This window comes from Mobula birostris, chromosome 9, assembly GCF_030028105.1.
Source record: "Mobula birostris isolate sMobBir1 chromosome 9, sMobBir1.hap1, whole genome shotgun sequence".
Lineage (NCBI taxonomy): Eukaryota > Metazoa > Chordata > Chondrichthyes > Myliobatiformes > Myliobatidae > Mobula > Mobula birostris.
The window spans coordinates 45,772,076-45,796,516 of record NC_092378.1 but is presented as its reverse complement, the minus strand read 5'-3'; the positions used below and the strand labels follow the sequence as shown (position 1 = coordinate 45,796,516).

The following is a 24,441-nucleotide window of genomic DNA, read 5'->3' as shown; positions in this document are numbered from 1 at the left end:
TATTCTATACAGATACGTTATATGTGGGAAAAAAAATGAAGCGTTCCATTTTAGTCAAAGAAAAAGCAAAGGTAATTTTAGCAGAACCCAGATGCCTGGCAGAGAGGCTGAAATGCATCTTGGGAGTAAAGAGACCTCTTGAGCATCAAGGGAGATTCTGTTATGACCAGAATACTGGGATATTCATGGGTAACAGCCAAATATAAAACAAATTACCTGATTATGTTCTTAATACCATTTCAGGGGTCTTCCTACATGAGAATTAATTGCCATGTTTCCAACATTAAACCACTGCCTAATTTCAAGAAGGTAATGACTTTTATACTCTGAAAATCCCAAATCCAACAAAGTTAGTGATAATCAGGGTGTACAAAAGACATTACGTGATGGCACACCTTCCTGATGCGTTATGTTCAGAACACTGGGGCTGGCACTGTGTCAGCCAGTGAAAGGAGGGTCAGAGAGGGCAGACAGACATTGTCAGGACTGGAAATCTCATGAGGCAGAGAGTTATCTTTATCTCAAAATGGAGCATCTGCCATCTATGCTATGACATGAGGGCCAGTATCCCAGAAGACATGAACTCATTAACCTGACTACCTAAGAATCTGTTTTTGTTAAATACATGCAGAAGTACATACTGAATATGAATTAAAAGCCAAATGGGTGTCACCTATGCCCTACATAACTGAAGCATAATCTAGGCATGTTCAGATTGTTCACCAGCAATAAAACTTTCAAAATTACAGGTTTTCCCCGCTATCCGAAGGTAGAGCGTTCCTATGAAACGGTTCGTAAGCCGGAATGTCGTAAAGTGAATATGCAATTGCCATTTATTAATATGAGAAAAATTTTGAGCATTCCCAGACCCAAAAAATAACCTACAAAATCATGCCAAATAACACACAAAACCTAAAATAACAGTAATATATAGTAAAAGCAGGAATGACATGATAAATACACAGCCTATATAAAGTAGAAATACTTTTCTGCAGCACTGTCTAGTGCAGCGAAAATCTCACGGAAGCGCTCTCGGCAGAAATACTCTCTCCAGTAACCTTTAAGCTATGAAGCTGCCAAATCATACCAAATAACAAATAAAAATACACAGCCTGTATAAAGTAGAAATAATGTATGTACAGTGTAGTTTCACTTATCTGAATCGGGAAGACTCCAGTAAATTGTAATTTCGTCACAGTTAAACACTTGCTTATACGAATAACCACCTGATGCAATCGGCAATTGCCTCTGATCTGGGCCGACATTTACGTGCCGGGAGGCACCTAATTAATTAGCTTGTTTATTTAAGCTTTTTTCTTAAAGATGTGCTGTGTGCATCCTGACTACCGCTGCACCACTGCATTCTTTGCAACAATGTATCGGTCCACAGCCCGGAGGTTGGGGACCACTGCTTAAACTATGAAGCTGCTCTCACCTCAGAAACCGATCAAACCACCCATGACTACCTTTAAATTCCACTTTTGCAACATTTTCATCACCATCATCCAGTGCTTTCTGTTTCAGCTTATTAAAAAGACTGGCTGATTTCTCTTTAAGTATAAGGAAACTTAACGGAACACCACGCTTTGTACACCCATCAATCCACTCAAGCAATAGACTTTCCATTTTATCCATTATTGGATGCCGACTAAGAGAGACCACTTTGCTACGAGCAGAACCAGCAGTAACTTTGGCAGCTTTCAAGATTCTTTCTCTCTGCGTATAAATAGTGCAAATGGTGGATGCAGGCAAGTTCAATGCGCGGACAACATCTTTACTTCGTTCACCACGATCGAAAAAAATGTCTAGTTTTACGCTAAGTGTAATACCCTTACGAGCTCTTTTAGGCTTTACCGGTACCTTAGAATTCATCTCGCTAACGGATGCACAAAATAAATCGAGATAAAGCATGTGTTTAAGCAATACTGGCTGGAATGTAATTCCAGGGTAGAAGCTTGGCTGTTTAGGCGTGTGCTGCCTTTTTTCATAACATTGAAAATACCCTCTGTTAGCGAAAACAGGTAACTAATGTAGGTCTTTCGTAACAGCGAGGTGTCGTAAAGCGAACATTCAGAAAACAGGGGCCACCCTACTTTGATGTATTTGCATGCTTGTCTTATGTGGATAATAAACAAAAGCATCAAACATGGTAGTGTTCAAGGACATCTTAAGTCTCTCACTGCTGCTGTTGGAGGTTGCCACCTTCTTTAAAAGGGCAACAATCATACCATTGTCCAAGAAAGAGCAGGATGTGCTGCCTTAATGACTATCATCTAGTTGAATTCACATCTACTGTGATAAAGCATTTTGAGAGGTTGGTCATGGCCAGAATCAACTCTTGCTTAAGTAAGGACCTGGACCCACTGCAATTTGTCCATCGCCACCACAGGTCTGCAGTGGATGCAGTCTCACTGGCTCGCCACTAAACTTCAGATCACCTGGACAATAGCAAATCCTAGATACTTCAGGCTGCTGTTTATCGATTACAGCTCAGTGTTCAACAAAATCATACCCTCAGTTCTACTTCACAAGCTTCAAAACCTGGACCTCGTTACCTCCCTCTGCAACTGGATCTTTGAATTTCTCACTGAGAGATCACAGTCAGTGCAGATCGGACATAACACCTCCGCGCTGACAATTAACATTGATGCACAATAGGGAAGTTTTGCTTAGCCTGTCTATGATTGTGTGCCAGGCACAGCTCAAATGCCATCTATAAATTTGCCAATGACATAACTCTTGTTGGCGGAATTTCAGATGGTGACAAGGAGATGAAGGCATACAGGAATGAGATAGGTCAGCTGGTTGAGCAGCGTCACCGCAACAACTTTCACTCAACCTCATTAAGATCAAGTAATTGATTGTGAACTTCAGAAAGGTGAAGTTGAAGGAACACACACCAGGCCTCATCAAGGGATCAGTGGTGGAAAGGGTGAGCTTTTCATCTCTCATGGGCCCAGCATATTGATGCCACTACAAAGAAAGCATGACAATGCTATATTTTATTAGAAGCTTGAGGAGACTTAGTATGTCACTTGTAAATGTCTGTAGATGTACTAAGGAGAGCATTCAAACTGGTTGTATCACCATGTGGTATGGGGAGGGTGGAGGGGGTGGGGGGAGCACAGCACAAGATCAGAAAAAAACTGCCAATAAGTTGTAAACTCAGCCAGCTCCATCATGGGCACTAGCCTCCCCAGCATCGAGTACAACTTCAAAAGGCGATGACTCAAAAAGGCAGCATCCATCAGTAAGGACCCCCATCACTCAGGACGTGCTCTCTTCTCATTGCTACCATCAAGGAGGAGGTACAGGAGCCTGAAGACACACACTTGATGTTTTAGGAACAACTTCTTCTCTCTGCCATCAGATTTCTGAATGGTTCATGAATCCATAAACACTACTTCACTATTGCTTTTCCTTTCCTTCTCTTTTGCACTACTTATTTAATATTTTATATATATTTCTTATTGTAATTTAGTTTTTTTCTTATTATGTATTGCAATGTACTGGTGCTACAAAACAACAAATTTCACGAGACATTTCACGAGATATTAAACCCAATTCTGATTCTGAGATCCCTCTGTATGTGCACTTTCTTGCCATTTGCTAAAATGCTTTTCTTCCCGCAAAAATGTAGTGTTTTATTTTTATCCATAGTATAGTCTATTTGCTTGTTTTCGTAACGACCTTATTTCTTTCATCGGAGAATGGGCAAAGATGGAATACTGTATAGGGAAGTGTAAGGTCTTCGGTAAAGAAATAAAGGCATAGAATATTTTCTAAATAGGGAGACTTTTCAGAAGTCGGGGTGCAAATGGACTTGGGAATCCTAGTGCAGGATTCTTTAGACGTCAACTTGCAGATTGCATCAGTAGTAATGAAGTCAAGTGCAATGTTAGCATTCATTTTGAGAAAGCTAGGATAGAAAATCATCAAATTAATGCTAAGGTTTTATAAAGCATTGGCGAGACTGCACTTGCAGTATTGTGAGCAGTTTTGAGTCCCATATCTAAGAAAGGATGTGCTGGCATTAGAGAGGGTCCAGGGAATGTTTATGACTAAAAAACCGGGAATGAAAGGGTTAATATATGAGAAGCATTTGATGGTTCTGGGCCTGTACTTGATGGAATTTAGAAGAATGAGGGAGATTCTCATTGAAACAAACTGAATATTGAAAGGCTGAGTGAGGACGTGGAGTGGATGTTTCCAATAATGGGAAAATTCATTGCCTAAATATACTTACATATGGATTCATCTGTCTGGATGGTACGCAGGCAAAAGCTGTTCTCCGTATTTTGGTAATCTGACCGTAATAAACCAATTACAAATTCCTGCCAATCATCAGTTCACACTAGTACATTATCCCTGACCACACCAGCACATAAGAAGCTTCTGCCATTAAAAATGACCACTTGCTTCACCCTTGTGGTTTGGAGAAGGAAATCTAAATTGTTGTGTCAGATGTGCTTCCAGCTGTGCTCTATTATAGTTGAATTCGCATTACAGCATCGGGCTAGTCAGTAAAGACCAGTTTTGTCAGATGCCACAAATAAATATAATGTATTATCTACATGGAGATATTTTCAATTCGGGAGCTGCCAGCAGATATTTCTTTAACAACCCTGTATGCTCAAAAAATGGTGATTGTGGAGGAGCAGTGAGTTAGAACATGCATAACCTATTGCCACAGTGGCCTGATTGATTACTGTCTGTATCCAGAATTAGGTAGAGTGATGCCTGGTACTGCAGTCCAATGCAAAACTACACCTCTGATCTGCTACTTGTTTACTCTTTGAGCAATTATGAAATCCTGTTAAATTGTAGTCCTGTCAATCATTTAATATAAGGGGGGTGCCTCTGGAATATTGATCCCAAAGCTTCTACATTTATCTCTTGGAGCATATTATTTCAGACCATGGTGTTCAGTAACTTAATTAGAACTCGTGCACAACTGCCCCAGAACTGAGGCTGCTTTAAAAGCAGATGAGGTCTGCCTGAGGCACAGTACAAATTGGTAGTGTAAGGTGGGGATAAAATGTGTTGCAAGGGCTCCACTCTGACTTAGTTAGAATCTGCTACTTTTTCTTTTAATCTTGGTAGAATAATTTATTTTGGTTGTCAATCAGCAGCTTCTTCCCAAGGCTGAGCCGGCCAGTGTAGTAACACATTTCATATGGAGAGGATTGGGAATAAAAGGTCCAACTGTTTGATTGTGAGTGATATAATGAAACCAGGGAATGTGCCCATTTGTAAACAGAATCAGACTTTACCAAATGATTTAGCCAAACTCCACCAATCCATTGGATGTTCCAGTAAATGCTCTCCTTAGTTATGATATCCTTCAAGCAGAAGAGGGGTAATGAGAAAATTGACACAAAGGCACCCAGCAAAAGATCCACAAAGGGCATGATTAATTGGAAATTTCTCCCAACAAGTCTGATTTAGTTAGAAGTTGGATTTAGTGTTAAATTGTGGTGACAGCTACATAATATCACTGATGAAATCCAACACACTGCATGGTGATGTTTTCTTTTTCTCTGCAGAGTGACAAGTGACAGATTGAAGTGACGATAGGAATTACAGAGAGCAGTCACAATCAGTGTTGTTCTGTGGTGCTTCAGAACTGCTGCCTTTTAATTCAGAAATAGAGATGATCGGCTCAATTAAACCAGAGCCTGAATGAGATGATGTGAAGAGAGAATAGCGCTCTTGAATTACAGGAAATATTTCATGGGAGAATTGAAGCGCTAATCTGCCAGTGATTGCAAATTATGATGTGAACAACTAGAAGTTCTTATTTTCAGTTCGTGAACTTAGTGCAGAAGAAAGATAGTTGCTCAGTACATTATACTACCCAAGGTTCTAACAGAGAAATTCTCCCCAGGACTGTGTGGTAACCAGAATCTCTTTCTCATGGCCAGTCATGAGTGTGTACGGAAAGTTAAAGGTGCCTGCTGCACTCCTTGGAGAGCGTTCTCTCCGTAATATGTACCCCTCACTTTTTTTTGATTAGATAGTAATTGTTTAGGACAAACAGGAGGTTGATTTGATGTTTGTATGGTTGATAAAGAATAAGGATGTTTAAAATGATTTTAGGATTAATTTTGATAGGATCATAGAATAATTCAGTCCATAAAATGTGCTTGCTCTTTTGAAAACTTGTTGTGTTAGTTTGATTTCCAACCTTGCCCTAACACCACCACCACTCTTTCTGTATAGTTGTGCAGTTTTTTTTCCCTTAACTACATACTTCTAGAATTATACCACACATACTGCTAAAAAAAAAATGCATTCCCTTCCCTGTAGTGACTTTGTAAAGCATCACCTAAAAGTACTGCAAAGTTATGGAAGAAGGTCTTGTGGTTGAATGAAACTAAAGTGGAACTTTTTGGCCTCAACACTAAGCGGTACGTGTGACATAAATCTGATGCAGCACATCAGCCAGGTAACACCATCCCTACTGTAAGGTATGGTGGACGTAGCATTCTCATATGGGGATGCTTTTCAGCAACAAGGACTGGAAATTAGTCAGGATGGCTGGTTGCTACAATTTTGCAAGGAGGAATGGGCAAATCTTGCTCTATCATATTGAGCAAAGCTAATGGAGATTCATCCAAAAGGACTATTGGCTATAATAGCTGTGAGACGTGGTTCAGTTAAGTACCGAGCAAAGGATAATGAATACTTCTAAACTGCTGATATTTCAGTTTTTGAATTTTTAGTTTTTTATCTTTACAATTATCCCTGTTTTGGGGCTCTACTGTGAAAAAAGCGGCATGTGATTCACAAATAAAAATTCTCAGTTAAATTGATCGAAATCGCCAGTTGTACTATTTATGTGAACAAAGGGTTGGGGGTAGAATTATTTACAATGCACTGTATAGCATCAATTTACCTCTTCCAGTTAGCTTATCAAAATAACTTAAATATATTGGATGTGCTTATATATTTTAATTCTAACAAGAAATGTAGAAAAAAACAGACACACACTGTGAGAACATATTCAACTGGTATAATTCTTTTTCTAACCAAATTGCATTTGTACATGATATCTCTCTAGCTCTGTTTCTCTGTCTCTCTACCCTTCTACCCCTATCCCTATCTCTCTCTCTCTCTGTCTGTCTCTCTGTCTAGCTCTCTCTCTCCATCTTTCTCTCTCCACCTTTCTCTCTCTTCATCTCTCTCTTCATCTCTCTCTCTCCATCTCTCTCCATCTCTCTCTCTCCATCTGTCTCCATCTCTCTCTCTCCATCTCTCTCTCTCCATCTCCCTCTCCATCTCTCTCTCCATCTCTCCCTCTCCATCTCTCTCTCTCCATCTCTCTCTCTCCATCTCTCTCTCTCCATCTCTCTCTCTCCATCTCTCTCTCCATCTCTCTCTCCATCTCTCTCTCCATCTCTCTCTCTCCATCTCTCTCTCCATCTCTCTCTCTCTCCATCTCTCTCTCCATCCTTCTCTCTCCATCTCTCTCTCTCCATCTCTCTCTCTCTCCATCTCTCTCTCTCTCCATCTCTCTCTCCATCTCTCTCTCTCTCTCTCCCCATCTCTCTCTCTCTCTCTCTCTCTCTCTTCTCCCCTCCATCTCTCCCTCTGTTTCTCTCTCTCTCTCTCTCTCTCTCTCTCTCTCTCTCTCTCTCTGTATCTCTCTCTCTCTATCTCTCTCTATCTGAACCAGTCTAGCCATTCTCCTCCAACCTCTTTTAACAAGGCACTTTCCCCCCACAGAAATGCTACTCACTGGACGTTTTTTGTCGTTCATGTAAACTTTGTAAACTAGAGACCGTTGTGCTTGAAATTCCCAGGAGATCATTTTCTGAGATAGACAAACCATACTGTCTGGCACCAACAATGAAATTCGGTCAAATTCACTGAGATCATATTTCTTCCCCATTCTGATGTCTGGGCTGGACAACAACTGAACCTCTTGACCATTCCCATGTGCTTTTATGCTTTGTGTTACTGCCACATGATTGACATTAGATATTTGCATTAATGAGCAGGTGTGCACTTTTATCTACTGAGTGTATATTTGCACACAATCTACTGATTTTTCTGGTGGAAAAGATTTACATTATTTACTGAATTACCCAACTGATTTTTTTCTATAATTCTTTTAGATTCTTAATGAAATTGCATTGTTGGTCTGTATTTCTCAACTTGAGGAAGGTGTGGCTTTAAATCTCTCTGATTTGTCCCCTCAAGCTTTAAGCCATTGTGGAATGCCGTGTTATTTTGCACTTCAGCAAGAATGTCTGTTAATTGATATCTCTTTGTTAAGCCTGAACATTCCTGTAATAATTGATTCAATGCTTTACAAATCTCATTGACCTCTCTCCTGCATCATTTGATATTGGATGCTTTAGTGAAATGTGTGCGTGTTAGCACATTTTTGAATAAACAACAAATAGAAATGAATGAAACTGAGGACCACTATTGCTGGTATTGGATAAGCCATGATATGGTGAAATAGATCTGAATTCTTCAGAGGTTATTGTGTAGCCCAGCTGGATCTATTAGATTTCTCCCTGACCTGTTTGAAGTGACTGTCTCTGTGCATTGAGATGTTCACAGTTCCTTCATCACAATAATCAGCGCATGTCCTTTGGAACAGTCTCACTGCCCACTTCCAATGCTGACCAGTCTCCATTACGTCAGTGGTTATTGCTTCTGCCTGAAGCATCAGTTTCAGTGTATCTCTTGTATCATTGTAACCACTTCCTAAACTCTCCATACGTCAACCACTTGCTTTTGCTGTTTCTTGCCCAAATTCCATCATTGTATCTTTCTTAGGTAATAGATGAAATGGGGTCGGCTCAGCAGCTAGATGGCGAATTTCCAGCATGGCACTGGACCATGCCTTAGATGAGCTTCATTTGTCATGTGTATATCCAGACGTCGCAACATACAGTGGAATGCGTGGCTTGTGTTTGGGGCAGCCTTTAAGTGTCGCCGTGCTACCGGCACCAATATAGCATGCACACAACTTACTAACCCTAACTGCTAAGTCTTTAGAATGTGGTAGGAAACTGCAGCACGAAGAAGAAACCCACACAGTCACGGGGAGAACGTACACACTCCTTACAGATAACAGCAGGAATTGAACCCCAATCTTACCACTGGCTCCCACTTCACTTCAAATTTCATTTCAAATAGGTCAAGGAGAAACCTAATGGATCCAGCTTTAGTATATAATATACTATTGACAAATTGAAATCTATTTCCTCATATCATGCCTTGGAATGATGTGAAGCTCTGTATAGTTCTCTCTCCACTTGTAATGTCTTAATAACTGCTTCCAGTTTTCTTCGGTTGAAATCCATTTGCACCTGCCTTAGCCCAAAATAAATGATATTTAATACAAATGGACGCTTGCATCTTTTGGCTTTCTGCTTGAAAGCTTCTGATATTAAGTTAATATGACCATTGGTTCACCATCTTGATTGCACGCCTTGCATTATATTATCCATTGCAGCTTGAAACAAGACCCCCAGCAACAATTTAACATGGTAAGATGGTTTGATGTAGGGTTCAAGATCCTTATATCTGGTGTAAAGGCAGGTTATGCAAATGATTCTTAGCAGGTCAGATAGCATCTGTAGAGGGAAGAACTTGCAGTTACATTTCAGTTGAATGATTAGTTAGGGTGTCAAAGGTTATGGGGAGAAGGTAGGAGAATGGGGTTGATGAATTAGATCAAATAGCCTAATTCTGCTCCTTTGTCTTAAAGACCTTTTGACAGAACTTGGAAAGAACTATGAGTGTTAATTGCCATATATTGCTGTCTGGCCTTACCCATGTTCAACTGAGCACATGATATGTCAGATACAGTCTAGTGAAAATTTGGGTTCTTGGTAGCTTTGTGCATAGATCTTGTGAAGTAGATACTAGGTGTTCCGATTCAGTGCAACCTTGTAATCACCACACACTCAACTTGTATTTTACACTTTCTGTACAACTGTAAGCCCAGTTCCTTTTCACAAGAACTCTATTTGTTCCAGTTTTTGAATCCTGCTTCCATCCTGTTTCTTCAGTATTTGCAGTAGACAAATAAAGTAAATTGTCTTAATGTGGATAAGGATATACTAATGTGCAGTGACCTTGTAGACCTGCTTGGACATCTGCAGGTTTTTCTAATTGTATATGCATGATATTGAACCATCCATGCTGAACTATCTTCTCAGTCTGACGTCATTTCTCTGAACCAGTTTTTGCTCATCAATGTTGATTTCCGTTATCAGTTACAGCCATTGGTTTTATTGACCATGGTGACATTTAAAACATTTCATTTGAGCTAAAGACTTAAATACTTTGCCTAAATATATTTTCATATTCATAGGATCAGAGTGAAATGTGTTTCTATCATTGAACCAACCACTGCTGTGCTGATGCACCAGTTGATGCTCTGACTAGTTAACCATAAAACCACAAGACATAGGAGCAGAATTAGGCCATTTGGCCTATTGAGTTTGCTCCACCATTTCATCATGGCTGATTAAATTTACCTCTCAGCTCCAATGCCCTGATTTCTCCCCATATACCGTCATGACCTGACCAATGAAGAATCTATCAATCTCTGCCTTAAATATACATAAAGACTAGGTCTACAGAGCTGCCAGTGGCAACAAATTTCACAGATTCATCACTCTCTGTCTAAAGAAATTCCTCCTCAACTCCATTCTGAAAGGACGTCTCACTATTCTGAGGCTGTGTCCTCTGGTCTCAGACTCTCCCACCAGAGGAAACATCCTCTCCACAACCACACTATCTTGGCCTTTCACTATTTGATAGATTTCAATTAGGTCACTCCGCATCCTTCTGAATTCCAGCGAATACAGGCCCAGAGCCATCAAATGCTCTTCACGTGACAGAATCCTGGAGTCATTGTCGTGATCCTCCTTTGAACTCTGATCAATTTCAGAATGCCCTTTCTAAGATAGGAGACCCAAAACTGCTCACAATACTCCAGCTGAGGTCTCACCAGTGCTTTATAAAGTCTCAACATTACATCCTTGCTTTTATATTTATACATTTGTGTCAAAGTCCATGGCTGCTGGTGGAGTAAATGACACATAAATGCAAGTCTTTCTGTACACACTAGTGTCAGCACTGCATCCTATACCATTGGCTGTGGAAACTTCCCCTCTGTGACAAAATCCCAGAGGTTGTTTTAGTTCACTGCCTTGACCTCACATGCATAGCAAAGACATATCCTTTGCTTCTCTGGTAGTTAAAACGTTTTGTCCCGTTATGTGCTATGTGGTGAAAAGCTTCTGCTACATTTATAGCAACTATTCTGGCCCATCTCACCCAATCATTTCAGATTCTGCTTTGAAACTCGTACCTTTTCTAACGCTCAGAACCTTTCAATGTGCATGCCACATTTGTCCAACTTCACACAGTTTAGCTTGCTTTATTTTAATTAAGGCCACACTTCAGTTAAAATAGGGCACAAGGGAGTACAAGACCAGTGTGTTAATCTTCTTGATGACAGCATGTGTAGTTTTATTTTCTTGAGCCACACATGTCCCAAAATAATCCTAACCTCAGTACCAAAAGCAACACAGAGCTTAGGTAGTCAGGATGCACAACTGCTCCTTCCTCTCCATCATTCTCAACACAGGTGACCCACAGGGCTGTCTGCTGAGTCCTCTGCCATACATCCTGCTCACACACGACTGCATGGCCAAACACCCAGATAGTCCATGTTGTCAAGTTCGCCAGTGACATGACAGGTGGTGGAGTTCATCACCAACAACGAATCAACAGCCTACAGAGAGGATGTGGAAGAGCTTGAGGCCTGGTGCCAGGCAAATAACCCCTTTGTCAATGTCAACAAAACAAAGAGGATGCTTATCACCTTCAGGAGAGCTCGCAGCACTCACAACCCTCTTTACATCAGTGGCACAGCCGTGGAAGCTGTGAGCAGTTTCAAACTTCTTGGGATGCACATTTCGCACAAACCCTCATGGTCCTAAAACACATCCTACACAATCAAAAAAAGCTCCCAAATGCCTCTCTTTTCAGAAGAGGCTGAAGAGAGCTGGACTAGGCGTATCAATATTCATGACTTAATGCACATGCACAGTAGAGAGCATCCTAACATGGTACCGAAACTGCACTGCGGTGGACAGGAAGGCTCTATAATGGGCAATCAAAACTGCCCAGTGCATCACCAGTTTCAGCCTACTGGCTATCAAGGACAGTTCTACAGAAGGGTGCTGGTAAGAGGCCAGTAACACCATGAAGGATCGCACCCACCCTGCTCATGGACCATTTGTCCTACTCCCATCAGGGAGGAAGCTACGTAGTATCCACGCCAGGACCACCAGACTCAATAATGATTACTTTCCCCAAGCAGCAAGTCTGATCAACACCTCTACCCACTAAACCACGGTAGAACTTCACAAGCACCACTACTTTATCATTTCCAGTCAGTCATCTTATGTACAGTCTCTCCTGTAGCCAGGGTCACTTTATCAATCTATGTACATAAACTATCTTATTTATTGTGTTCTTTTTCTTATTGTGTGTGTTTTTTTTGTGCTGCATTGGTTCCGGAGTAACAATTATTTAGCTCTCCTTTATGTTTGTGTACTGGAAATGACATTAAACAACCCTGAATTTTGAATATGAAAGTGAGAGGCAGTCCGGGAGAATGAGAGCTTTTGAAATTATTTTTCTATTTTGTTTCCCACTGTAGTTGAAAGAGCCTGGATTCTCCCTTAAATTGTAGAAGGGAAAAGGCAAGGAAAATAAATTAGTAAAAATAGGGAGAAGAAATACTTACGTTCCAAATTGACACTTGCCTGGTGTATGTTAAAACAAGAGAGAATTTGCAGATGAACTCGTCTGTCTGCTGGGTTACTGTCACAGAGTCGCAGAGATACAGTACGGAAAGTGGCTTCTTAGCCCACGGTGTCTTTGCGGACTATCATCCATTTACGCTTAACCCTATATTGATCTCTCTGTTCCCTACTTTGCCCACATTCTCTTGAACCAATTGTTCCACCCCCCCCCCCAAATTTTACCCCTCACCTACAGTACTGTGTAAAAGTCTTAGGCACATATATATAGCCAGGGTGCCTAAGACTTTTGCACAGTACTGTAGTAATCTTATGTACTGCTCTGTACTGCTGTTGCTGCAAAAGGACAAATTTCATGACATATGTGAGTGATGATGATGCTGATTCTGATATGGGTCTCTGTTGTGGACTGAGAGTGAGAACGGGACAGGGAGAGGAGAATCATTGTCGGGGAAAGGGGAAGGGAGAGGGGAGGGAGTGGGAAGCACCAGAGAGACATTCTGTAATAATCAATAAACCAATTGTTTGGAATCAAATGACCCTGCCTGGTGCCTCAGGGCTGAGTGTATCTGCACCCACACCACCCCCCACCCCTGGCACTCCTTCTCTGCCACCTGTCCACCCTCACCATTCCCAGCACCCTTTGCCCCCAGCAGTTTTACACACTCACTCTCCACTTCACGTTGGCAAATACAGTACTGTGCAAAAGTCTAGCTATATGTATGTGCCTAGGAGTTTTGCACAGTACTATACACACTAGGGGCAATTTACAGCAGCTAACAACCTGCACGTCTTTGCAATATGGGATCAAAATCATGTGATCACAGGAAGCACGCGGAAGCCCTGTGTAGACAGCACCCGACATCCTGATCAAACCTGAATCTTTGGTGCTCTGGGATAGCAGCTGTACCATTGTGTCGTCATATGTCTATGGCAGACCTTAACATGAGGGCAAAAGAAATTAACCTCAGTTGGATAAATTGGGCAGAAGTCTTTCTTGAGCCAATAATGCAAGGAAGTCTGGGTAACCAATCGGGTACCCAAACCTAGAAGGAGCTTGGGATAAAGTAGTGAATTGCGGAAGGGCTGCTGCCGACTGTGGGAAGCACTGAGAGGCTCGTTGCTGTCAGGGTTTGCCCATTGCCTGCCTTCCTTGCATTGTTCAGTGACTCATTCAGCTCAATTTCGTAACAGAGCAGAGGACGTGACTAAAGTTCAGCTACCTCCTGGCAATCTGTCATCATCGGATCCAATGGAGAATCAATCACCTCCTGGTGACCTCTAAATATCCAGCAAAGCTGTAAAATCTGGGAGCCATGCCGCAGTGGGCTGGGAAAACAGCAGGAATTTGGATAATAAGCCAGCTGAGGATAGAACTCCCCTCCTAGCAGAGCTGTTATGACCAGAAACAGAAGGGGCTTGAGGGAGGAGGGGAATGAAAGTCAGTCCTGCAGTTCAGTGTGAAGCATCCGTGCTGAAGCAAATGGTAAAGGCAGGGGACAAGATGAATAGATCGGTGTGTACAAGCATCAGAGCAGTGTTGGAAAAGTCAAATAATCAATAATACTGTGCTTATTAATTCAGAGCTCATACTTCAGTTAGAAGTAGATCTTCTTAGAGAAAAGTAACTTTTTAGTGTAAAGCACAACATAACAATGAAATTTAAATGCTGCAACTTTTGCATTGGGTAATTCTATAAAGTTGTGAAGAAAACCTTGAGGCACATTCATTGGTATTTTGTAAGAGTGTACAACTGTTGGCACTTAGTGCCCAGGGGCAAGCCTGGAAAATGTGCACTTGAGTGAACTAACAGTGCTTTTAGTACCTGTGAAAAATGTCCCAGTGTGAACTTAACTGCTTTAGACTCGGTGGGGAAAAATGAAATGGGGGAAGTGGATAAATCTAGGAGGTGCTGAAATGAACAGTTCTTATCAGCAGTCCCTACTGTTAACAAACTTTTTATGGAGGATAGCCTGTCCTTTTGTGATTAGGTAGGTGGTATATTGCTTTTCTCGTGATTGCAAGACTCTGTTGGATATTGTTAATGTGGAATGCTGCAAGTCCTATTCACTGATTTATCGGCAGACAACAGGGGTGAACGGCAGGAGCTGCCTGGCCTCAGTAGTAGAGGACTAGGCCTCAAGCCGTACAGCTGCCCTGGAGAGAGGTGTTGGAGTTGGTGCGTTCCACTGGAGGCAGTGTGGCACTGCATCCAAGCTGGAGTCAGTGCTGCCCCCCAGTGTTTGCTCAGCAGAAGACAAGCTGTATTGTGTTCAACTGTAGACTACTGCAACATTCATGGACTCAGGGCCTATTTTTTTGTGTGACTGTATTTTACTGATACAGTATCTTATAGGTGCTATATGTGTGACCGTCGGTACTATATTTTGCACCTTGGACCCAGAGTAACGCTGTTTAGTTTGGTTGTATTCATGTATGGTTGAATGACAATTAAGCATGAATTTAAATGTCTACCTCCTCTCCAACTCACGTTTCTCATCTGTACCCTCCTTCAAAGAGAAATTAGTGGATGAGCTTCAACCATTTACACTGTGCTGGTCCTGCCGGGAGCTGGAACTATATAAGAACAGGTCATGCTATGAACTGTTGACTGTCTATGAGCAACACAGTGGTCCCTGCTGGGACAAGATAAGCAATGTACGATACTAAAGCAGACAATGCTGGAAATAATCAGTAGGCTGGGCAACTTCTGTGGAGAGAAAACAAAGTTAATTTTAAAGTTTTGACCTTTTGTGTGCAGCCTGATCTTATTCTCAGGTTTCCAGAATCTACAGCATATAATGTTCTTTGAGATGAGAGAGACATTTCCTAGCAATCTGAGCCAGTGGGTGGAAGGGATTGACAAATTAGAGCGATTTCATTGTAAGCCCAGTCCCCTTTTCCTAATTAATTTGTCTAAATAGAAATCTTTACTATTGAACATGCTTCCACATGTTAATCGGTACATCTGGTTACCACTCAAAGTGCCAGCCGATGATGGTGAGATGATGTTTTATTTAACAGTCAGCCACAGGAAATTGAATTTGCCTCTCTGCTTTTCATTTAGAAAGGATTAAAAATGAATTGCATTGTTATAGAAATGGTTATCAAATATAATGGAACTATGATGTTGGCTGATCACAATCACTGAAGCCGAAACATTTTCACAATGATGGCTTGTTCATTCTTTAAGAGTAACTTTAAACATGGTCAACTATTGCGACCCTTGACCATTACAATGCTGGCATATGTATAATAAGGAGCTCATGAAGTGCGGGACGACCTGTCTAACTTAGTGCATTGCGTATGGTGTAATGATGTAGTATCCCTTGTGTTGGTGAAGCCAAACACACCTTAGATAAATGCTTTGCAGAACATCTCCATTCAGTTACCAAGGGGTTCCCTAAGCTTCTAGTTGCTTCTAACATTAATTCTCCAGCATATTCACCTCATTCCCTCTGTCTTTGGCTTCTATACAGAGTTCCAACAAAGCCCGTCAGAAGCTTAATGTATACCTCATCTTCTGACAAGATGCATTATGGCAATTGGGACTCTGTTGAAATTAACAATGTCTGATAACTATATTCTCCTGTTTGTGCCAGAACTAGTCAGTTCTGATGACAAGTTATCAACCTCAGATTCAGGTTTATTATCACCGGCAAGTGTTGTGAAATTTGTTAACTAAGCAGCAGCAGTACAGTGCAATACACAATAATATAGAACAAAAACAAAAAAAAAACCTGCAATACTAACTCATTTTTTCTCCACAAATGAAGCCTGACCCATTGAGTATGTAAAGCATTTCTCTTATGTCCAATTTTCAGCACTTGCAGTACTTTGTATTTTAAAATCCAGCTGTCTCTTTTTTCCTTTTTATTGTCCCAGTTCGTTTCCTATTTATAACTCCCCAGCTGACAACTTGTGTCATTTAGTATCTTTTGGTCTCCACAGTAGCACAGACATTCAATCCCCTGGATACCTCCAGTCATCCAATACACCTACAAAATGTTTAATTTCTGACTTCTCCCAGCACTGTTGAAAAATCTTTGACATGTCTTGTGAAAAACAAGCTGTTTCTCTCTCCAGGTGGTACAACCTGACTTGCTGAATATTTTCAGCATTTGCTGTTTTTATTTAAAGTTTTTGAGTTTTGTCCATTCTGTCTAGGGAAAATATGAGGACCACCAGCACTCTTTGAGGGCTTTTTCTCTAACCTCTTGGCCAGCGTTCTTCTCTCAACCAGATTATCTAGTTGCTATCACAATGATGTCAGTGAAATCTTGCTGTGTACAAATTGATGTTGGTGATGTTTCAACAATAGGATGGATATTCCTGGACCTTGCCACTATATGGAGTCACCTCCCATGGTCCCAGTACTCCCACAATTAGGTAGGCTGGACATGGAGGACCTTCCTCGACCGAGGAATCAGGTGATGTTGGCTTTGGTTCTGTAATCATGAGGCTCTGCCTCAGAGCACCCCTGACAGGCTCTAACGGTGGCAAGAGTTGCAGAGCTTTTCCTCCTGTCAAAGCATGAAACTCTTTAATAGCTTTAAGTAACCCTGACATTCAGAGATGTGAAAAGCCTGTATTGGTGACATAAATTGTCTAAAACCTATTAAGATGTTTAGAAGTCACTTAGAATGTCAACCAGTCCACTGTATTCAGTCTCCGATCTATTCCAGGTTTGTTCTGATCTGGTAAAGGATTGAAGATGCAAACAACAGGAATTCTGCAGATGCTGGAAATACAAGCAACACATATGAAAGTTGCTGGTGAACGCACCAGCAACTTTTATAAGGATTGAAGAGTTTGATTTCACCAGTGTCATCGTTATTAGGTCGCATCTGGAATTTCCAGTTGGCGGACGATTTCCCTCCTCGCCGCTCTGACATGTTGGGAAATCATATATGTGGCAAGTTACAGCAGTGGTTTGCCTTTGCCTTCTGCCCGGTGAGTTTAAAGAGATCACCACCTCTTGCAGTGGATGACCAAGACGTCTAAGTGCCTTGTCGTGCTCTTTGTGCTCTGCAACACCTGCTGGGTCTGCCTTCTTGACCGTTGGACCATTAATTGGTCTCTTCTGCTCAATCCGCCAGGGCCAGACTTCACACACTGGGACAGGCAGATCCCCTGCCTCACCGAGGGTCGAAGGCCCATCGGCTACCCTCACCTGGTTTGGCCCGTCTGCTGAGACGGTTTACTGGGGTGCGGCCACTGCGCGTGTTACAGCTACTTGGAGCCACAGGTGAGAGCTGAGCGCCAGGTGGGGACCAGAGGTGGACGAGCTGCCCTGAAAAAGGGCACGGCAGGCCCCCCCACCAGAGGTGCTATCCCTCCCTGGACACCCCATACACCCCTTCACCAGTGTAGTAGCTGGATAATCCCAGCATAGTGACGCTGCTGCCTGTGACTTGGAGTGCTCCAGAGCTGAAGCGTATCTCAGTGGGTTTGGAACTTTCTTCCATTGAGCTGAATGTATGTGAATACTTTCATTCACTGACTCAACTTCGAACTTACTCTGTTAGCTGTGAAGCATTTTGCACTGTTCTGGGGTCTACAGGTTGTAGAACACTTTAAAAAAAATTCTCATTTTGTCTTTCTTTACATTTCTTTGATCCATCAAGAGTAAAATCTATTTCTCCTTTGCCCAGTTTCCTCTCTTTCTCTCCTGAAAATCACAGTCATTCAACTTTAATTAGAAAATGGTTCAGGTACCTTCAACTGGGCGCAATCCATGTTGAACAATTGTGGTCTTTTTAAAGGACAAAATCTCTGTGGCTGGTTAGCCCCAATGGAGACACAAGAGATTGAGGAAATACTGGAAATGTGGAGCAACATACACAAAATGCTAGTGTCAGATGTCACTTTCCCAACTCTCAGTGGAGCCATTTGACCTAACTGGCTGAGCTCCTCCAGCATTTTGTATGTATAGACTTAACGTTCACCCCTTATTCTCGGGTGCACTGATGGTGAATATGAATTATACAGGCTGTGAACAATAATTATTGCTTTAAGCCTGTCATCCTTGAAAGGATTATGTCACATGGCTATCTGTACTCTGGGCTGCAGCAGTATGTGTTTGTTGGAAGTTCAAAGGTTGTCTGTGAAGAAATCTTGAATAAATGAGACTGGGTTTCTTTAAGCTCCTTGTCTCTCTTATTTATTAATCTTTACACTCTACATTAGGGATTAAAAATACCCTGGGGACACAATGCTTACAGATGATGAGCAATCTTCTTGAAAAGTGAATGGAAATTTTTAAAACGGCAGATGCTGGAAATCTGAAATAAAATCAGGAAATGCTGGAAACACTCAACAGGTCAGCCAGTGAATGGTGAGCAGTCCAGAGGGTGAGCACTCATTGGGACAGGCACGGCACCTTGAACTGCTGCCGAACGCGCTCTCACTGCACAAGTAGTTAGAGAGGCTCCGAGTAATGAACAGCAATTTAAGTTAAGTGACTGAGAGGGGATGGGGAGGTGACAGTGTTCCCATGTCCTTGCTGCCCTACTCCTTCTGCAACTGTGTGTACTTGGCATTGTCTTGCGAAGATTTCATAGTGTTCCTATTTGAAAATTGCATAACCTCCCTGTTCTGTTCAGTTCAATTCCCGCACAGCTGGATTGTTTGTCTTTGTACATGCTGAATGCTGAAAGGTGAGGCTCTATTGAACAAGAATAAAAGAACCAATTTAAAAGGCTCTAAAAGGAATTTAGATAATTTTCAGCCTGTGTTTACAGCTGAATGGGTCTGAATGCTTTGAGACTTGGAAAAAAAAACAGAGATTTACAAATTATACTTGGACAGTTTCATTATGGTTAAGATCACCTGGCATGTAAGCATCCAGGTGCTTTGGCAGTTGAATGTTACTTGCTGGCTGGTAAGTACAGATGTCCTAACAGACAGCCTCTGAACTTCACAGGGTAAGCAGGGGGTTTTTAGTGTCATTTGTGTGAATATGTGAGTTTCTGCCCTTCCCCACTCCCATATCATCTTCTGCCATGACTGGTAGGTGAGAGTCAGTGGGGTGCTATCCCAGTTCAGGCTGACTCTTTCCCAATGCAGCTGTATAAAAGTTTGGTTTAGCCATATTTGAAGTATTGTGTGCAGTCCTGGTTGACATATTGAGTGCTTCTTTAGAAAGCATCATCAGTCTGCAAGGAGTTTCTGTCTGAATCCTCTACATTTTCTTAAGAGCTGAGGTGTCTTATGGACTGGGCATCGTCTATTGGGTTTCATGATAGAGTTTTTGACTTCGGCTTTATTGACTGCAATAGGGGATTTGGTTTTCCATGCTTTTGCTGGTTATCTCTCTTTGAATGACGTGTAATCTGAATTTCAGAGCATAAAACTAGGGTCACTTTGCATTTCTGCAGACATCTGACAGACGAATTCCACAAAAATTGAAAATGGCAGAAAGTGGGCATGATGCTTCATTGTATACTTGAACCCTTCAGGTATCTACTGTTCTTGCACATTGCTTGGTAGTTTCTCTAATTTCCACAGCAGTTGTAAACCCATGGCTGGATTATTAATGTGCACAGTCCTAACCCTGCTTGCACATTGTCATGACTCCTTAATCAAGCCACCTACAGAGAAGGTCTAGCTCTTTGCTAAGCTTGAGACTTAGTCCTTCCACAGCATTGTGAAAGCTTGACTTCCAGGACAGACAACTGGCAAGCTGGTTGTTGAACACTTCTAGTTCTGCTGTGACTAGTCCTGACAAACCAGATACTAAGCCAAATCTAATGTACCTGCAGCTCCAGCATGAAGGCATTGTGGAGACTGGTTTGCCAAATGTGTGACTTGGGATAGATGGAAGTTCAGTTTGTCTGTGTCTCTGTAAATGGGGTTGGTATTGGTAGCAACTTTTGATTGTGGTTTTTGCTGTGATGAAACTGCAGAAGGGGATGTTGTGGGTCTTTGCTGCTGTAGACCTTGACTGTCAATAAGTGGTCTATGTGAAAGGCATGTTGGCTCTATAGTGTGGACAGTATCGTCTTGTGGAGCTAGTGCTCTATCTGTTTTACAGCCTAAACTTGTTTGGACATATTCTTTAATAAGCTGCATTGGCTGTTACAATGGCAAAGTATGACTGGTTCTGGTTGTAGACTCGCCACTGTCTAAAACAGATACTGTTTCATATACCTTTGCCTTGACTTCACACTCTTCCGTGAGCACACTTAATGTAGCCTCTACACACCCTCTCCGTGTCCATATGAGTTTTCTCTATCTGAATCTCAACTTTGCGTTTAGGATAAGCTGCTCTCATTCTTGCTGAGTTCAGCTTTGGTGCGAACTCATACTGTGTCTATATTAATCGTGATTCGTACAAGCGTCGCAGCGATGCAATCAATGCACCAAATTCCAACCTCACTTCGAGGCCTTGGTGATCGCTGTTGCTTGGGTCAGAAGCTGACATTATTGTGTACGGCGTTCACACATTTCTCCAGTCCATGACGATGCCTTTGAAGATGAGTTATCTTTTCACTGTACTGCCCTCGCAGTGCAGATATATAAAGGTATGCAGTGAGTTAAATACTTTCTCAAAAATCACCCAAGGTGGAAGCTTCCTTCAGGGTTTTTAATGAGATCTTACTTGTGAAACTACTGAAGTAAAATGCATATTAAATTCAATATAGAATCATTGGACACCTGGGTATACTAATACTGATTATTCTCGCAATCAGTATTAACGAAAGTAATACATGCATGCAACACTCCATCCTATTCTGTGTAAACAGGAGTAACTTGTGGCACAATGATATCTTAATAGCGATAAATGATAAACATAACATTTCCTTCAAAATATATCTACTAAATGTGTACCAATATTAACAAACCCAAGACTCTCAGATATTGCTTTTTCAAGAGAACATAAGGAGGGGATGGAGATGGGGATGCATTTCCATCATTAGTTTCAGGTTGAAATCCAATTAAAATGTGCAGAAAATGATTGACGAAACAACTTGTGTACAGGAAATGATGTTCATTCAAAGGAAACTACATACAAAACGAACTGCACCTCCAGAGGTCAGAACAATGGGGCAAATTTGAGTTTTACCAAATATGAAGCTGCACTTTGGCATAGCTAGTGAAGATGTTGCTGGAAAATGCGTTTCTTTTCATTTTCTCTGATGTGAATCAAGTTTATTATCACTGACATGATGAATGCAGCTTTCTTGAGGAATCGCTTTTTGAAGATTGGGGGTGTGTGGGTGGAGGAGGGAGGAGGGGCCCAGTGCCCGTGATGGAGCTGGCTGAGTCTACAACGCTCTGCCCCTTTTTCCGATCTTGTATATTAGAGCCACCTTACAAGGCGGTGATAAAACTACTCAGAATGTTCTCCACAGTCCATCCGTAGAAATTTGCTGTAGTCTTTGGTGACAGAGCCAATCTCCTCAAACTCCCAATGAAGTATTGTCACTGATTCTTCATGACTGCATCAATATGTAGGACCCAGGATAGACCCACCGAGATTTTGATGATTAGAAACCCTTAGCTGCTCACCTTTCCACTGCTGACCCCTGAATGACTTCCTTTTCTGAAGTCCACAATCAATTCCTTGTTCTTGCTGATGTTATCGGCGAATTTATAGATGGCATTTGAGCTGTGCCGAGCCACGCAGTCATGATTGTTGAAAGAGCAGAGTTGTGGGTTAACCACCCATCCTTGAAGTGAGCCTGCAAAACAAGCTGGAGAAAAGGATCCTGGGAAATGCTGGGCATTGGGATGGTGATTGCAAGATCTTTTTCTTGGGCAGGCCGTCTGAGTCAAGGATGACTTACTTCCCCTTGTTCTATGGGTTGTGAGGTGGTTGGCAAAGACAGTGTGTGGCTGTAGGGTCTGCCTCGGGCAGGTCAGGAGATGCTTGATGGGGAAGGTGGGTGGGGTGCTTGGGAGGTTTTGGGGGGGCAAGCTACATGTCTGAGGGTCAAGTGTTCAGTGGGGGTTGCTACCATGTGTGGGGTGTCAAAGGGAGAGCAAGACAAGTTAATTGCACAAAGGGGTCTTACATGAGTTCTCAGTGTGAAGCCTGGAACCAACTCAGAAAAAGGTCCCTTTAAGAGATACAGGTGCCAGCTTTACAGGTGTAGTCCTGATTCAGCTGAAGCCCCGTGTGCTCACGTAACTCTACCTAAAAGTGTAGTCCAAATATCCAAGTGCTCGGTCTTGGAGGATGCCCCTGCTCGACAAATTGGGTGAGTGCAGGACATCAGAAAAGAAGCTGCAGAGGCCATTGCTAGTGAGTAATTTCCATAAATGATTTATTTTTTCAAATAATTTGAATGACATGGCATGTGATAGAGTTTTGAGGTACTGAAGGTAACACATGTAAGAGATTAATCTGGTTAGCAGATGCTTTTTTATCTAACGAATACAGTATCTATGTCATTAGAAATATAATGTAGACAATATCTATAGTAGCATTATATGTTATAAGCTTCCCAGATCAGGAGAAAGGGTGACAGTGAGATGCTGAGGGTATGGATATACAGAGGTGGATAGGTGATTGCTTGGAGCTTAAATACCAGTATAGGCCATATGGGCTGAATGGCCTATTTTTGTACTGTAAAATAGATATCAATATGCCACAGATGACCGGTCACCATAAGGTGATCAGTGTCATTGGCAGGACCAGCAGCACAGTGGCTGGTAGAGCTGCTGCCTCACAGTCTCAGTCCTGATGCCAGTTGCTGTCTGTGGGTGGAATTTGCATGTTCCCCTTGTGACTGTGTGGGTTTCCCTGATGTGCTCCATTTAACCCCCCCCCCCCACTGGACATCCCAGAGCCATGGGGTCAGTAGATTAATAGCCCCTGGTGTATAGGTGAGTGGCAGATTCTGGGAAGGAAGAGTAAAAAAAGTGGATTAATTCAGGATCAGTGCAAATGGGTGTCTGAGAGTCAGTGCAGACACAGTGGGTGAAGGGCCCGTTTTTGTTCTGTATGACTCTAAATGCTAGTTTGACTAGTGATGCCCACATTTTGAGAATAGTTAAAAAGGAAAGACATCGACAGAGTGAGTTTCAAAACAATTATCAGAGTCCACTGAGCCACAGTAAGCAAGATGCCACTCATATTTAGAAGAGTAATGTATGTATTGTGACAGAAATGGATCATGATAACGGATAGGTAAACCTAAGGTTCCCTCAGGATTTTAATCTTTCAGAGGATAGCACTTAGTTGGGAAGGGGTGCATGTGTATAATGCTCAATAATATTTGTGATTACTTTTGGGAGAAGAGGAAATTCACTAAAATAGTTCAATTAGTGGTGACCCTTGGCTCAGGATCAATTAGAGCTTCCAGTGACTTATCCAAATAACATTTGCCTGCTCTCATGTGAGTCATCAATAATGTGCCTAATTCAATTGCTGCCACTGCTGTTCATGATGGATGTTATTTGAAAGGCAAATCTTTAAGGCTTCCATTAAAACCTTTGCTTTGTGCATTAGTAAGCCAGCCGGAAGAGTGTGATAAGACATGGTCGCTTTTACAAGAAAGATTTGTCAGGGTTAGGGGCTGGCAGTTTGGGATGGGGTGCAAAATAGTGAGATGGGAGAGGTATGGAGGAAGAATTTCTACTGCTGGCACTTCAAGTGGGGAAATGTGGGCTTGGTCCAATTTCTCAA

General features: G+C 41.9%; 1 protein-coding gene across 12 annotated transcripts in view; it reads left to right on the top strand.

Moving 5' to 3' along the window:
• The window catches only part of nrcama (neuronal cell adhesion molecule a), a 421,555-nt gene that overhangs the window by 194,248 nt on the left and 202,866 nt on the right, over positions 1 to 24,441 (top strand). Inside the window, exon 1 of one of the 12 annotated variants that reach the window (XM_072267968.1) lies at positions 19,671 to 19,689. The exons of the other annotated variants lie outside the window; for them this stretch is intronic. The gene's annotated coding sequence lies outside the window, so the exon portion shown is untranslated. Of the gene's footprint in view, positions 1 to 19,670; positions 19,690 to 24,441 lie in introns of those variants that run through there. 12 annotated transcript variants of the gene reach the window in all.